Raw genomic sequence first — 17,589 nt, forward strand, 5'->3', positions numbered from 1 at the left:
TGGAAGTTGTGCGTGGAAAACCAGGTGTGACAGCTGTCCCCACAGTCCTAGAAGATGAAGAGCGCGTGGATGCACTGGAAGGGGCAGGCCGTGGATGATTCGCTCTGCTAGGCCGCATTGCAGCACAGTGAGCTTCCCACCGGGACCTATGATATTTATTCATGTGACGATTCATGGAAGAAGTTGTCAAACTGCTGAGGTTTTGACCTCTACTAACAGAATCACGACAAATTTTACACATCACATAATTTGGGCGATCTTTTTCTATGTCAAAAAAGGACCAGGCTAGGCAAGGCTTAGAGGACATGCGACCTGCTGAGCCCCCCCGACTAGTGCTCAGAGGCAGAGTGGTGGCTGAGAATGGAGTTGTAGACGTGCTACCAGTGCTCCGACTCTGTCCAGGAAGGCTCAAGGTAACTTCGTCGTCGGTTGCATCCTCCTCCACCGCCTCTGTTGACCTCCTTGAGTGCCTGACTGGGGGTTGACAGTAGGTGGGATCTAGAACTTCATCATCAATTGTTGTGTTTGCACTCCCCTCCCCCTCAGACCGAGCCTCTTCTTGCCCTGACCGAATATTTAAGTTGTCATCCCAATCGGGTATCTGCGTCTCATCTTCATCAGTATGTTCCTCATTGTCTATAACCACAGGTGTTACAGTTTGTGACAAAGGGTCAACATTATGCTCAGAAACTTGGTCCTCACGGCCTGAATCAGAGTCACAAAGGTTCTGGACATCACTGCAGACCACTTCCTGGTCTGTACTCACTGTAGCTTGGGAGCAGACCTCTGATTTCCAGGCTATAGTGTGACTGAACAGCTGTGCAGACTCAGCCATCTCAGTTCCACCATACTGTGCAGGGCTGATGGAGACTTCAGAGCTGGGAGAAAGCAAGTTTGATTGGGATGACAACTCAGAGGACTGGTGTTTTTTGGATGCGGTACTTGAAGTGGCTGAGAGGGCACTTGTTGGACCACTTGAGATCCATTCAAGCATTTTCCTTTTTTGGCCATCATCTACCTTTGTTCCTGTTGTTCGTGTCCGTAAAAAAGGGAGCACATCGGATTGTCCACGGTAAGTAGTAGACATCTTACTTTTGCTGGTAGATGGTCTATCTTCAGCAGATGATAATGGAGCTTTGCCACCTTCCCCAAGGACAAACCCATTTTTTCCTTTGCCAGCATGCCTCTTCCCCTTTCCACCAGCATCTGTCATTTTGCCACTCATGTTGATTGCGACAAGATTGTATACTGAAAATATGGTAGTAAAAATTGAGAGGTGGTGTAGATTGCAGCGGTGGTCTAGCTTTATTAACAGCAGAATAATAAAGAATAATATCCCTGACAATGCAACTACGGCCCTTAAACTGGCAGCATAAATTGCTAGTATAATGGCTTAGTAACTATCAGTTTGAGTGTGCAATGCAAGCAGACGTGCTGCAAATATCTGTGCACTACTGGGACTATACAGAAGTGCAACAGCCACGTTTAGGATGCCACTAGGTACACTCAGTGTTTGCTAGTATAATGGCTTAGTTATAATGAGTTGGAGTATGCAATGCAGGCAGACGTGCTGCAAATATCTGTGCACTACTGGGACTATACAGTAGTCCAACAGCCACGTTTAGGATGCCACTAGGTACACTCAGTGTTTGCTTGTATAATGGCTTAGTTATAATGAGTTGGAGTGTGCAATGCAGGCAGAGGTGCTGCAAATATCTGTGCACTACTGGGACTATACAGAAGTCCAACAGCCACGTTTAGGATGCCACTAGGTACACTCAGTGTTTGCTAGTATAATGGCTTAGTTATAATGAGTTGGAGTGTGCAATGCAGGCAGAGGTGCTGCAAATATCTGTGCACTACTGGGACTATACAGAAGTCCAACAGCCACGTTTAGGATGCCACTAGGTACACTCAGTGTTTGCTAGTATAATGGCTTAGTTATAATGAGTTGGAGTGTGCAATGCAGGCAGACGTGCTGCAAATATCTGTGCACTACTGGGACTATACAGAAGTCCAACAGCCACGTTTAGGATGCCACTAGGTACACTGAGTGTTTGCTAGTATAATGGCTTAGTTATAATGAGTTGGAGTGTGCAATGCAGGCAGACGTGCTGCAAATATCTGTGCACTACTGGGACTATAAAGAAGTCCAACAGCCGCGTTTAGGATGCCACTAGGTACACTCAGTGTTTGCTAGTATAATGGCTTAGTTATAATGAGTTGGAGTGTGCAATGCAGGCAGACATGCTGCAAATATCTTTACACTACTGGGACTATACAGAAGTCCAACAGCCACGTTTAGGATGCCACTAGGTACACTCAGTGTTTGCTAGTATAATGGCTTAGTTATAATGAGTTGGAGTGTGCAATGCAGGCAGACGTGCTGCAAATATCTGTGCACTACTGGGACTATACAGAAGTCCAACAGCCACGTTTAGGATGCCACTAGGTACACTCAGTGTTTGCTAGTATAATGGCTTAGTTATAATGAGTTGGAGTGTGTAATGCAGGCAGAGGTGCTGCAAATATCAGTGCACTACTGGGACTATACAGAAGTCCAACAGCCACGTTTAGGATGCCACAAGGTACACTCAGTGTTTGCTAGTATAATGGCTTAGTTATAATGAGTTGGAGTGTGCAATACAGGCAGACGTGCTGCAAATTTCTGTGCACTACTGGGACTATACAGAAGTCCAACATCCGCGTTTAGGATGCCACTAGGTACACTCAGTGTTTGCTAGTATAATGGCTTAGTTATAATGAGTTGGAGTGAGCAATACAGGCAGACGTGCTGCAAATATCTGTGCACTACTGGGACTATACAGAAGTCCAACAGCCACGTTTATGATGCCACTAGGTACACTCAGTGTTTGCTAGTATAATAACTTAGTTATAATGAGTTGGAGTGTGCAATGCAGGCAGACGTGCTGCAAATTACTGTGCACTACTGGGACTATACAGAAGTCCAACAGCCACGTTTAGGATGCCACTAGGTACACTCAGTGTTTGCTAGTATAATGGCTTAGTTATAATGATTTTTAGTGTGCAATGCAGGCAGACGTGCTGCAAATATCTGTGCACTACTGGGACTATACAGAAGTCCAACAGCCACGTTTAGGATGCCACTAGGTACACTCAGTGTTTGCTAGTATAATGGCTTAGTTATAATGAGTTGGAGTGTGCAGTGCAGGCAGAGGTGCTGCAAATATCTGTGCACTACTGGGACTATACAGAAGTCCAACAGCCACGTTTAGAATGCCACTAGGTACACTCAGTGTTTGCTAGCATAATGGCTTAGTTATAATGAGTTGGAGTGTGCAATGCAGGCAGACGTGCTGCAAATATCTGTGCACTACTGGGACTATACAGAAGTCCAACAGCCACGTTTAGGATGCCACTAGGTACACTCAGTGTTTGCTTGTATAATGGCTTAGTTATAATGAGTTGGAGTGTGCAATGCAGGCAGACATGCTGCAAATATCTTTGCACTACTGGGACTATACAGAAGTCCAACAGCTACGTTTAGGATGCCACTAGGTACACTCAGTGTTTGCTAGTATAATGGCTTAGTTATAATGAGTTGGAGTGTGCAATGCAGGCAGACGTGCTGCAAATATCTGTGCACTACTGGGACTATACAGAAGTCCAACAGCCAAGTTTAGGATGCCACTAGGTACACTCAGTGTTTGCTAGTATAATAACTTAGTTATAATGAGTTGGAGTGTGCAATGCAGGCAGACGTGCTGCAAAGATCTGTGCCCTACTGGGACTATACAGAAGTCCAACAGCCACGTTTAGGATGCCACTAGGTACACTCAGTGTTTGCTAGTGTAATAACTTAGTTATAATGAGTTGGAGTGTGCAATGCAGGCAGACGTGCTGCAAATATCTGTGCACTACTGGCACTATACAGAAGTCCAACAGCCACGTTTAGGATGCCACTAGGTACACTCAGTGTTTGCTAGTATAATGGCTTAGTTATAATGAGTTGGAGTGTGCATGCAGGCAGAGGTGCTGCAAATATCTGTGCACTACTGGGACTATACAGAAGTCCAACAGCCACGTTTAGGATGCCACTAGGTACACTCAGTGTTTGCTAGTATAATGGCTTAGTTATAATGAGTTGGAGTGTGCAATGCAGGCAGAGGTGCTGCAAATATCTGTGCACTACTGGGACTATACAGAAGTCCAACAGCCACGTTTAGGATGCCACTAGGTATACTCAGTGTTTGCTAGTATAATGGCTTAGTTATAATGAGTTTGAGTGTGCAATGCAGGCAGACGTGCTGCAAAGATCTGTGCCCTACTGGGACTATACAGAAGTCCAACAGCCACGTTTAGGATGCCACTAGGTACACTCAGTGTTTGCTAGTATAATAACTTAGTTATAATGAGTTGGAGTGTGCAATGCAGGCAGACTTGCTGCAAATATCTGTGCACTACTGGGACTATACAGAAGTCCAACAGCCACGTTTAGGATGCCACTAGGTACACTCAGTGTTTGCTAGTATAATGGCTTAGTTATAATGAGTTGGAGTGTGCAATGCAGGCAGAGGTGCTGCAAATATCTGTGCACTACTGGGACTATACAGAAGTCCAACAGCCACGTTTAGGATGCCACTAGGTACACTCAGTGTTTGCTAGTATAATGGCTTAGTTATAATGAGTTGGAGTGTGCAATACAGGCAGACGTGCTGCAAATATCTGTGCACTACTGGGACTATACAGAAGTCCAACAGCCACGTTTAGGATGCCACTAGGTACACTCAGTGTTTGCTAGTATAATGGCTTAGTTATAATGAGTTGGAGTGTGCAATGCAGGCAGACGTGCTGCAAAGATCTGTGCCCTACTGGGACTATACAGAAGTCCAACAGCCACGTTTAGGATGCCACTAGGTACACTCAGTGTTTGCTAGTATAATAACTTAGTTATAATAAGTTGGAGTGTGCAATGCAGGCAGACGTGCTGCAAATATCTGTGCACTACTGGGACTATACAGAAGTCCAACAGCCACGTTTAGGATGCCACTAGGTACACTCAGTGTTTGCTAGTATATGTCACGCTCCCCGGGTCCTTGGCTCCCCTCCCCGGGTCCTCCGCTCCGCTCCCCGGGTCCTCAGCCCCGCTCCCCGGCTCACCTGCCACGCTCCCCGGGTCCTTGGCTCCGGTGCCCGTCCTTCCCAGGCCCCCTGGTCTCCGATCGCGGCGCCCGACGGCTTCCCAGGCCCTGGCCGGCTCCCCTGCGTCCTCTTCTCAGCCTCCTTCCCTGGCTTCTGGCACCCGGGCTGCGCGCATGCGCATTAGGGCGCGCGCGCGGTCACTGACCCTTTCTTAAAGGGCCAGCGTCCATTAACAGGAAATGAGGCTAAACAGGTACAGGGTATAAAGGGGTGTATTGTCCAAGAGGGCGGGGCCTGATCTTCGTGTTTTCCAAGCTAGGAGTCAGGTCTCCTTGTGTCTTCGTGCCATACTCACGTATCTCTCTTCTAGAGCTGATCCTGCCTCGCCATCCGGTCCTGCTGAATCCCGAACCCCGCACGCTGTCCGTCTGCCATCTGACAGTCCGTACCATCTCGGATCCCTGCGGTGACCCGTCATCTCGCTCCAAAGGTTCCGGACCCCGCCTGACATCACCTCGGCTTCCGAACCTGAGCTACGTCACCCGGACTGCCATCTGTGACTCCGCGGTCCCAGGGACTCCTTCGTTACACTCACTGGCACGGACTGTTCTACTGCCCATAGTGCTTCAGCTACCGGACTCCTTACCACCATCTTAGAGTTCGGTCCAGTGGATCCACCTCCTGGGTCTGCCCGACCGCCTGGCCCTGACAGTAAGATCAGGCCATGGATCCCGCTGCAGCACTAGCAGCCTTGCAAGAGGAACTCCAACGCCAGCGTGAAGTCCAGACCCGCATGCTGAACTTTATGACTTCCGTGGACACCCGCCTGACCACGCTACAAGCGGCAGTCACGTCTTCGACATCCCAAGCCGCCACTAGTCAAGCCACGTCCCCCGCTCCCGTGGCTGCTTCTTCGGATGCTTCCAGACTGCGTTTGGCCTCACCACCCCGGTACGCCGGAGATCCCAAGTCCTGCAGGGGGTTTATAAACCAATGCTCCCTCCATTTCACGCAGCTGCCACATCTGTTTGCCTCCGACCAAGCCAAGGTCGCCTTCATCATGTCTCACCTGGAGGGCGAGGCACTGGCGTGGATGAACCCGTTGTGGGAGAAGGAGGACCCTATGACCAAGGATCTTCAAGAGTTCCTGCAGGCCTTTCGCAGCACCTTTGACGAGCCGGGACGCGCCTCTGCGTCTGCTTCATCCCTCCTCCGCTTACGTCAAGGAACACTGACGGTGGGCCAATACGCCATCCGTTTCCGCACTTTGGCTTCAGAACTCGGGTGGAATAATGAGGTCCTAACAGCCGCTTTCTGGGAAGGACTCTCGAGTCGCATCAAAGATGAGTTGGCGGGTCGTGACGTGCCCTCCACCCTAGATGCCCTGATTGCCCTAGCAACTCGAGTGGACATACGTTTTCAGGAGCGCTCCAAAGAGCTGTCTCGTGAGAGGCGTCCGGTACGGCATTCCTCTCCTCCACAGAAGCCCTCCGTATCTCAGTCATCAACAGCTGGGATTCCCGTCCACGAGCCCATGCAGATCGACCGAGTACGACAGTCTGAACAACGTCGAGCAGAGCGGCTCGCCAAGGGTCTCTGCTTTTACTGCGGAGAGGACACACACCTCCTACGCTCCTGTCCGGAAAGGCCGGGAAACTCCAAAGCCTAGGGTTGGTAGGAGAGGCCACCCTAGGTGCTGGGACTCTCTCAGACCCGGTTATGTGGACTGTGCAAGTGTCAACGGGAGAGACGCGCTTCACGGCTGAGGCATACCTCGACTCTGGAGCAGCAGGCAATTTCATCCAGCAGGCCACGGTGGACAAGTACCAGCTGCCTGTTACTCCACTCGAGAAGCCCCTAGTGATTGCCTCTGTGGATGGGAGACCCCTCTCTGATACCATCTCCTGGGTCACCAGTCCGGTCGAACTACGTATCGGTGCCCTGCACACCGAGAACATCGCTCTCTACGTCCTTCCACACATGTCCCATCAAATCCTGCTGGGACTTCCCTGGTTGCGGACACACGAACCATCAGTCAGCTGGGGTACTGGCGAAATCACCCGATGGGGTCCTGCTTGTCATGAGAAGTGTCTGAAGTCCATACAACCCGTCCGACGACCTCCGGTTCCAGAGAACCTGCCGGAACTGCCTTCGGCCTGTTGGTCCTTCGCAGATGTTTTTGACAAGAAGGAGTCTGAGGTACTTCCGCCACACCGTCCCTACGATTGTGCCATCGACCTGCTCCCAGGAACAACACCGCCTCGAGGACGGATATATCCGTTGTCTCCAGCCGAAACCAGGGCCATGTCCACCTACATCACAGAAAGCCTGGCAAAGGGATTCATCCGGAGATCCTCCTCTCCTGCGGGAGCAGGCTTCTTCTTCGTTAAGAAGAAAGAGGGTGACCTACGCCCATGCATCGACTACCGGGGTCTGAATCAGATCACCGTCAAAAACAAGTACCCTCTGCCGCTCATCCCCGAATTGTTCGACCGGCTCAGAGGAGCCCGTGTGTTCACCAAGCTGGATCTTCGGGGTGCCTACAACCTAGTTCGTATCCGCTCTGGGGACGAATGGAAGACCGCGTTTAATACTCGCGATGGGCATTATGAATACTGCGTGATGCCCTTCGGCCTGTGTAACGCACCAGCAGTCTTCCAAGAATTGGTGAACGACATATTCCGGGACCTCCTCTACATCTGTGTAGTAGTTTATCTGGATGACATCCTTATCTTCTCTCCGGACCTCCAGACCCACAGAGAGAACGTACAGCTGGTTTTACAAAGACTGAGAGAGAATCGTCTCTACGCCAAATATGAGAAGTGTGTCTTTGAGCAGTCTTCTCTCCCTTTCCTGGGATACATCATCTCGGGCACTGGACTGCAGATGGATCCAAAGAAGGTCTCCTCCATACTCAACTGGCCTCCCCCTTCTGGACTGAAGGCAATCCAACGGTTCCTGGGATTCGCCAACTACTACCGCCAGTTTATCCCTCACTTCTCTGCCCTGACTGCTCCTCTCTCCGCTTTGACCAAAAAGGAGGCTAATCCAAAGGACTGGTCACCTGCGGCCGACGCCGCGTTTTGCTCACTGAAGCGAGCATTTGCCTCCGCTCCTGTACTCCACCGTCCGGAGTTAAACCGCCAGTTCACCTTGGAGGTGGATGCCTCCTCCTCGGGAGCCAGAGCAGTGCTCATGCAGAAGTCCTCCTCCGGCAAGATGGTGACGTGCGGTTTCTTCTCCAAGAGCTTCTCAGCGCCTGAACGTAATTACACCATCGGTGACCGAGAACTATTGGCGGTCAAACTGGCTCTGGAGGAGTGGCGCTACCTCCTGGAAGGAGCAGTGTACCCCGTGATTATCTACACGGACCACAAGAACCTGGAATACCTGCGGTCCGCTCAGCGACTGAACCCACGGCAAGCCAGGTGGTCCCTATTCTTTGCCAGGTTTGACTTCCAGCTCCATTTCCGACCCGCGGACAAGAACGTACGCGCTGATGCTTTGTCTAGGTCTTTCATGCCCATGGAGCAGGAGGAAGAGACTACCCAACCCATCATCTCTCCTAGCAAGATCATTTCGGTGGCCCCTGTCACCCTGGCCCAGATACCGCCCGGAAAGACCTATGTCTCTGAGACTGACAGGCAAAAAGTGTTACACTGGGGTCATGCCTCAAAAACAGCCGGTCATGCAGGCCAGAAGAGAACATGGGGTGCGATTGTACGCCATTACTGGTGGCCATCCCTTCGCACGGACGTCGCTGCTTTTGTCTCTGCCTGCTCCTCTTGTGCCAGAAACAAGACGCCCAAACACCTGCCCTATGGCCGTCTTCTGCCTCTGCCTATACCCTCAGTTCCGTGGCAACACATAGCGATGGATTTTATTACGGACTTGCCATTATCCTCTGGACACACAGTCATATGGGTCGTGGTGGACCGGTTCTCCAAAATGGCTCACTTCATCCCCATGGCTGGACTGCCCTCTGCTCAGGAACTCGCGGAAGCCTATATCCATCACATCTTCCGCTTGCATGGCTTTCCATCCCACATCGTGTCCGACAGAGGAACTCAGTTCACCTCCCGCTTCTGGAGGGCGCTCTGCAAACATCTGGGAGTAACTCTGGACTTTTCTTCCGCATACCATCCTCAGTCTAATGGCCAAGTGGAGAGGGTCAATCAAATCTTGACATCCTTCTTACGTCACTATGTCAACACCCATCACGACGACTGGTCCACGCTTCTGCCTTGGGCTGAATTCTCACATAACCACCACATCAGTGAGTCGTCCTCCAAATCTCCCTTCCATGTCGTTTACGGACTTCAGCCCTCCGTTCCATTGCCTATATCCCCTTCTTCGGATGTCCCTGCGGCTGATACTGTAGCCCGTGACTTCGCTACCATTTGGGACTCTGTCAAGGCGTCCCTTGGACGCGCTTCCCAGCGGATGAAGAAACACGCTGACAAGAGGCGTCTGGACCCTCCGTGTTTCTCTCCTGGTGACCTGGTCTGGCTTGCTTCCCAGTACATCCGATTGAAGATACCTTCCTACAAGCTGGGCCCTCGCTACATCGGGCCGTTTAAGGTCCTCTGCAAGATCAATGAGGTCTCCTACAAGCTACAGCTCCCGGCCACGATGAGGATACCCAACTCATTCCACGTCTCCCTGCTCAAGCCGGTTGTCCTTGGTCCCTTCTCCGCTGCTGCCAGTCCGGCTCCTCCACCTATTGCCGATGACGACATCTATGCGGTAAGGGATATCGTGGCCATGAAGACTGTTCGAGGCCGACAGTTCTTCCTGGTGGACTGGGAGGGGTATGGTCCTGAGGATAGGTCCTGGGAGCCCAGGGAGACCGTGGGCACTCCCCTGATCCGTGCCTTCATGTCCCGGTTGCGGGGAGGGGGGCGTGGGGGGGGGGTACTGTCACGCTCCCCGGGTCCTTGGCTCCCCTCCCCGGGTCCTCCGCTCCGCTCCCCGGGTCCTCAGCCCCGCTCCCCGGCTCACCTGCCACGCTCCCCGGGTCCTTGGCTCCGGTGCCCGTCCTTCCCAGGCCCCCTGGTCTCCGATCGCGGCGCCCGACGGCTTCCCAGGCCCTGGCCGGCTCCCCTGCGTCCTCTTCTCAGCCTCCTTCCCTGGCTTCTGGCACCCGGGCTGCGCGCATGCGCATTAGGGCGCGCGCGCGGTCACTGACCCTTTCTTAAAGGGCCAGCGTCCATTAACAGGAAATGAGGCTAAACAGGTACAGGGTATAAAGGGGTGTATTGTCCAAGAGGGCGGGGCCTGATCTTCGTGTTTTCCAAGCTAGGAGTCAGGTCTCCTTGTGTCTTCGTGCCATACTCACGTATCTCTCTTCTAGAGCTGATCCTGCCTCGCCATCCGGTCCTGCTGAATCCCGAACCCCGCACGCTGTCCGTCTGCCATCTGACAGTCCGTACCATCTCGGATCCCTGCGGTGACCCGTCATCTCGCTCCAAAGGTTCCGGACCCCGCCTGACATCACCTCGGCTTCCGAACCTGAGCTACGTCACCCGGACTGCCATCTGTGACTCCGCGGTCCCAGGGACTCCTTCGTTACACTCACTGGCACGGACTGTTCTACTGCCCATAGTGCTTCAGCTACCGGACTCCTTACCACCATCTTAGAGTTCGGTCCAGTGGATCCACCTCCTGGGTCTGCCCGACCGCCTGGCCCTGACAGTATAATGGCTTAGTTATAATGAGTTGGAGTGTGCAATGCAGGCAGACGTGCTGCAAATATCTGTGCACTACTGGGACTATACAGAAGTCCAACAGCCATGTTTAGGATGCCACTAGGTATACTCAGTGTTTGCTAGTATAATGGCTTAGTTATAATGAGTTGGAGTGTGCAATGCAGGCAGACGTGCTGCAAAGATCTGTGCCCTACTGGGACTATACAGAAGTCCAACAGCCACGTTTAGGATGCCACTAGGTACACTCAGTGTTTGCTAGTATAATAACTTAGTTATAATAAGTTGGAGTGTGCAATGCAGGCAGACGTGCTGCAAATATCTGTGCACTACTGGGACTATACAGAAGTCCAACAGCCACGTTTAGGATGCCACTAGGTACACTCAGTGTTTGCTAGTATAATGGCTTAGTTATAATGAGTTGGAGTGTGCAATGCAGGCAGACGTGCTGCAAATATCTGTGCACTACTGGGACTATTCAGAAGTCCAACAGCCACGTTTAGGATGCCACTAGGTATACTCAGTGTTTGCTAGTATAATGGCTTAGTTATAATGAGTTGGAGTGTGCAGTGCAGGCAGAGGTGCTGCAAATATCTGTGCACTACTGGGACTATACAGAAGTCCAACAGCCACGTTTAGGATGCCACTAGGTACACTCAGTGTTTGCTTGTATAATGGCTTAGTTATAATGAGTTGGAGTGTGCAATGCAGGCAGACATGCTGCAAATATCTTTGCACTACTGGGACTATACAGAAGTCCAACAGCCACGTTTAGGATGCCACTAGGTACACTCAGTGTTTGCTAGTATAATAACTTAGTTATAATGAGTTGGAGTGTGCAATGCAGGCAGACGTGCTGCAAAGATCTGTGCCCTACTGGGACTATACAGAAGTCCAACAGCCACGTTTAGGATGCCACTAGGTACACTCAGTGTTTGCTAGTGTAATAACTTAGTTATAATGAGTTGGAGTGTGCAATGCAGGCAGACGTGCTGCAAATATCTGTGCACTACTGGCACTATACAGAAGTCCAACAGCCACGTTTAGGATGCCACTAGGTACACTCAGTGTTTGCTAGTATAATGGCTTAGTTATAATGAGTTGGAGTGTGCATGCAGGCAGAGGTGCTGCAAATATCTGTGCACTACTGGGACTATACAGAAGTCCAACAGCCACGTTTAGGATGCCACTAGGTACACTCAGTGTTTGCTAGTATAATAGCTTAGTTATAATGAGTTGGAGTGTGCAATGCAGGCAGACGTGCTGCAAATATCTGTGCACTACTGGGACTATACAGAAGTCCAACAGCCACGTTTAGGATGCCACTAGGTACACTCAGTGTTTGCTAGTATAATGGCTTAGTTATAATGAGTTGGAGTGTGCAATACAGGCAGAGGTGCTGCAAATATCTGTGCACTACTTGGACTATACAGAAGTCCAACAGCCACGTTTAGGATGCCACTAGGTACACTCAGTGTTTGCTAGTATAATGGCTTAGTTATAATGAGTTGGAGTGTGCAATGCAGGCAGAGGTGCTGCAAATATCTGTGCACTACTGGGACTATACAGAAGTCCAACAGCCACGTTTAGGATGCCACTAGGTACACTCAGTGTTTGCTAGTATAATGGCTTAGTTATAATGAGTTGGAGTGTGCAATACAGGCAGACGTGCTGCAAATATCTGTGCACTACTGGGACTATACAGAAGTTCAACAGCCACGTTTAGGATGCCACTAGGTACACTCAGTGTTTGCTAGTATAATGGCTTAGTTATAATGAGTTGGAGTGTGCAATGAGGGCAGACGTACTGCAAAGATCTGTGCCCTACTGGGACTATACAGAAGTCCGACAGCCACGTTTAGGATGCCACTAGGTACACTCAGTGTTTGCTAGTATAATAACTTAGTTATAATAAGTTGGAGTGTGCAATGCAGGCAGACGTGCTGCAAATATCTGTGCACTACTGGGACTATACAGAAGTCCAACAGCCACGTTTAGGATGCCACTAGGTACACTCAGTGTTTGCTAGTATAATGGCTTAGTTATAATGAGTTGGAGTGTGCAATGCAGGCAGACGTGCTGCAAATATCTGTGCACTACTGGGACTATACAGAAGTCCAACAGCCACATTTAGGATGCCACTAGGTATACTCAGTGTTTGCTAGTATAATGGCTTAGTTATAATGAGTTGGAGTGTGCAGTGCAGGCAGACATGCTGCAAATATCTTTGCACTACTGGGACTATACAGAAGTCCAACAGCCACGTTTAGGATGCCACTAGGTACACTCAGTGTTTGCTAGTTTAATGGCTTAGTTATAATGAGTTGGAGTGTGCAATGCAGGCAGACGTGCTGCAAATATCTGTGCACTAGTGGGACTATACAGAAGTCTAACAACCACGTTTAGGATGCCACAAGGTACACTCAGTGTTTGCTAGTATAGTGGCTTAGTTATAATGAGTTGGAGTGTGCAATGCAGGCAGACATGCTGCAAATATCTTTGCACTACTGGGACTATACAGAAGTCCAACAGCCACGTTTAGGATGCCACTAGGTACACTCAGTGTTTGCTAGTATAATGGCTTAGTTATAATGAGTTGGAGTGTGCAATGCAGGCAGACGTGCTGCAAATATCTGTGCACTACTGGGACTATACAGAAGTCCAACAGCCACGTTTAGGATGCCACTAGGTACACTCAGTGTTTGCTAGTATAATGGCTTAGTTATAATGAGTTGGAGTGTGCAATGCAGGCAGACGTGCTGCAAAGATCTGTGCCCTACTGGGACTATACAGAGGTCCAACAGCCACGTTTAGGATGCCACTAGGTACACTCAGTGTTTGCTAGTATAATAACTTAGTTATAATGAGTTTGAGTGTGCAATGCAGGCAGACGTGCTGCAAATATCTGTGCACTACTGGGACTATACAGAAGTCCAACAGCCACGTTTAGGATGCCACTAGGTACACTCAGTGTTTGCAAGTATAATGGCTTAGTTATAATGAGTTGGAGTGTGCAATGCAGGCAGAGGTGCTGCAAATATCTGTGCACTACTGGGACTATACAGAAGTCCAACAGCCACGTTTAGGATGCCACTAGGTACACTCAGTGTTTTCTAGTATAATAGCTTAGTTATAATGAGTTGGAGTGTGCAATGCAGGCAGACGTGCTGCAAATATCTGTGCACTACTGGGACTATACAGAAGTCCAACAGCCACGTTTAGGATGCCACAAGGTACACTCAGTGTTTGCTAGTATAGTGGCTTAGTTATAATGAGTTGGAGTGTGCAATGCAGGCAGACATGCTGCAAATATCTTTGCACTACTGGGACTATACAGAAGTCCAACAGCCACGTTTAGGATGCCACTAGGTACGCTCAGTGTTTGCTAGTATAATGGCTTAGTTATAATGAGTTGGAGTGTGCAATGCAGGCAGACGTGCTGCAAATATCTGTGCACTACTGGGACTATACAGAAGTCCAACAGCCACGTTTAAGATGCCACTAGGTACACTCAGTGTTTGCTAGTATAATGGCTTAGTTATAATGAGTTGGAGTGTGCAATGCAGGCAGACGTGCTGCAAAGATCTGTGCCCTACTGGGACTATACAGAAGTCCAACAGCCACGTTTAGGATGCCACTAGGTACACTCAGTGTTTGCTAGTATAATAACTTAGTTATAATGAGTTTGAGTGTGCAATGCAGGCAGACGTGCTGCAAATATCTGTGCACTACTGGGACTATACAGAAGTCCAACAGCCACGTTTAGGATGCCACTAGGTACACTCAGTGTTTGCAAGTATAATGGCTTAGTTATAATGAGTTGGAGTGTGCAATGCAGGCAGAGGTGCTGCAAATATCTGTGCACTACTGGGACTATACAGAAGTCCAACAGCCACGTTTAGGATGCCACTAGGTACACTCAGTGTTTTCTAGTATAATAGCTTAGTTATAATGAGTTGGAGTGTGCAATGCAGGCAGACGTGCTGCAAATATCTGTGCACTACTGGGACTATACAGAAGTCCAACAGCCACGTTTAGGATGCCACTAGGTACACTCAGTGTTTGCTAGTATAATGGCTTAGTTTTAATGAGTTGGAGTGTGCAATGCAGGCAGAGGTGCTGCAAATATCTGTGCACTACTGGGACTATACAGAAGTCCAACAGCCACGTTTAGGATGCCACTAGGTACACTCAGTGTTTTCTAGTATAATAGCTTAGTTATAATGAGTTGGAGTGTGCAATGCAGGCAGACGTGCTGCAAATATCTGTGCACTACTGGGACTATACAGAAGTCCAACAGCCACGTTTAGGATGCCACTAAGTACAATCAGTGTTTGCTAGTATAATGGCTTAGTTTTAATGAGTTGGAGTGTGCAATGCAGGCAGAGGTGCTGCAAATATCTGTGCACTACTGGGACTATACAGAAGTCCAACAGCCACGTTTAGGATGCCACTAGGTACACTCAGTGTTTGCTAGTATAATGGCTTAGTTATAATGAGTTGGAGTGTGCAATGCAGGCAGACGTGCTGCAAATATCTGTGCACTACTGGGACTATACAGAAGTCCAACAGCCACGTTTAGGATGCCACTAGGTACACTCAGTGTTTGCTAGTATAATGGCTTAGTTATAATGAGTTGGAGTGTGCAATGCAGGCAGAGGTGCTGCAAATATCTGTGCACTACTGGGACTATACTGAAGTCCAACAGCCACGTTTAGGATGCCACTAGGTACACTCAGTGTTTGCTAGTTTAATGGCTTAGTTATAATGAGTTGGAGTGTGCAGAGGACAGGAGGGTACAGTGCCAGGGTTGTGGGGCTCTGTGTAGTGGAATGGAAGCCTGCCTTTCTATTCCCTCCTAATGGGGAAATGCAGCGAGGAAATCCCTGACCTTAGCTACACAGACGCTGTCATCTTGTTTAGCTGTTAAACTCTGTTTTCAGGACCTGTCACCTATGGCTCTGACCCTGCCGGTACGAGCCCTTAAAAGGACTGATAGAAAGTGCTCTCCCTAAGCTGTCCAGCGCTGTGTATGGAGCGCATACAGCAGTATCGGCGATAAGACTCAGGACGGAGCTGCGCCAGTGATGTCTGACACCAAGGACGCAGAAGAGATAATGGCGTCCTGACGGGCAGATACTCGTTTTTATAATGTAGGGACATGTGACATGGACATCCTATCACACATGCCGTTGCTTCTCTGGCTAAAAGTCCACTTAGCTGTGTGTGTGTCTGGGATTGGCTGACATGCTGGCCCTCCCCACTACACGCGCGCGCTTAGGGAAGGAAGACAAGGAAAAAAAAAATGGCTATCGCCATTATCCATACAGCAGTGATCTGAATGCGCTGTTCCCACACACTATTTTGCAAAAAGCTCGAGTTCTAGTTCGATCTAGAACAAACCCCCAAAATCACTCGAGCCGCGAACTGGAGAACCACGAACCTAGAGCCGTGCTCAACTCTACTCAGGATAGGAAAAGTATAATAGAGTTACATGGTGAGCCTGCTTTTTGCCTTCTTGATACCTTAAAAAGAAAAACTACTTTTGATTAATCTTACCACAGAACAGTTTTCTATTTTGTCTCAGTCCATTTAAAATTAGCTTCATCTCAAAGAAGACAGCAGCATTTTTAGATTATGTTGATATATGGCTTTTTGTTTATATAATGGCGTTTTAACTTACATTTGTTACTTGCATGAAGAATTGTGGTCACAGATAATGATTACCAGAAGTACAGGGATTTTCACAACCGAATCATGCTTGTTTTTAATGCCGTGTCAGTAAAGGACCTGTAAATCATGAGTATCCAATACTGACTTCTGCCCTTGTCTCTTGCATATCTGGATTTTTCCAGAATCTCTAAGTCTTTAAATGATATTATGTACTGTAGATCATGGGATCTTCAAAATCTTTGCAATTTCATTTTGAAGAATATTCTTCTGAAACCATTCAACATATTTTAAACGCAGCTGTTGACAGATTGGTGAGAATCTGACCAACTTTGCATTAGAGACTTTGCCTCTCTAACATTTGACTTAGTTAAGGCTGCTTTCACACTACGTTTTTTTAACATCCGTCATGAACGTTTTTTTAACGCAAAAACGGGTCCAGTGCAAATGCGTTTTCATTTCAATACATTTGCAATGGACTCGCGTCAACATGCGTTCACCTGCGTTTGCGTGCGTTATAGTAAGGATCCAGCGACTTGCAGTTTTTTACCATTCTTCAAAAACGCTACTTGTAGCATTTTTGAGCTGCGTCCAAATATTGCAAATTGCTGGATCCTGACTAAACAGCACGCAAACGCATGTGAACGCTGGCATGCTGATAGGCAGGATCCTGCTTGCTCTACTGAGCATGCACAGAAACCAGTCTCGCATGATCAGTCTCTCTCTCCCCCTTTCTCCCTCCCCCTCCCTCTCTCTCCACCTCCCTCTCTCTCCCCCTCCCTACCTCCCCCTCCCTTTGTCTCCACTCTCCCCCGCCTGAGAGCGGAGGACGCTCGTAACTAAGGTAAACATCAGGTAACCGCGGTCTTAGTTACCCAATGTTTATCTTGGTTACGTGTGCAGGGAGCAGGCTAGTAGCAGCTGCAGACGCTCGTAACCAATGTAAATATTGGGTATCCAAGCAAGTTACCCAATGTTTACCTTTGTTACGAGCCTCCACAGCTGTCAGATGTCGGCTCCCAGTCTTTCACGTTCAGATCCCCTCACTCCCAATCACATGACTCCAATGCCCGCCCATAAACTTAAAGTG

The sequence above is a fragment of the Anomaloglossus baeobatrachus genome, chromosome 3 (assembly GCF_048569485.1).
Source record: "Anomaloglossus baeobatrachus isolate aAnoBae1 chromosome 3, aAnoBae1.hap1, whole genome shotgun sequence".
NCBI classification, from domain to species: Eukaryota; Metazoa; Chordata; class Amphibia; order Anura; family Aromobatidae; genus Anomaloglossus; species Anomaloglossus baeobatrachus.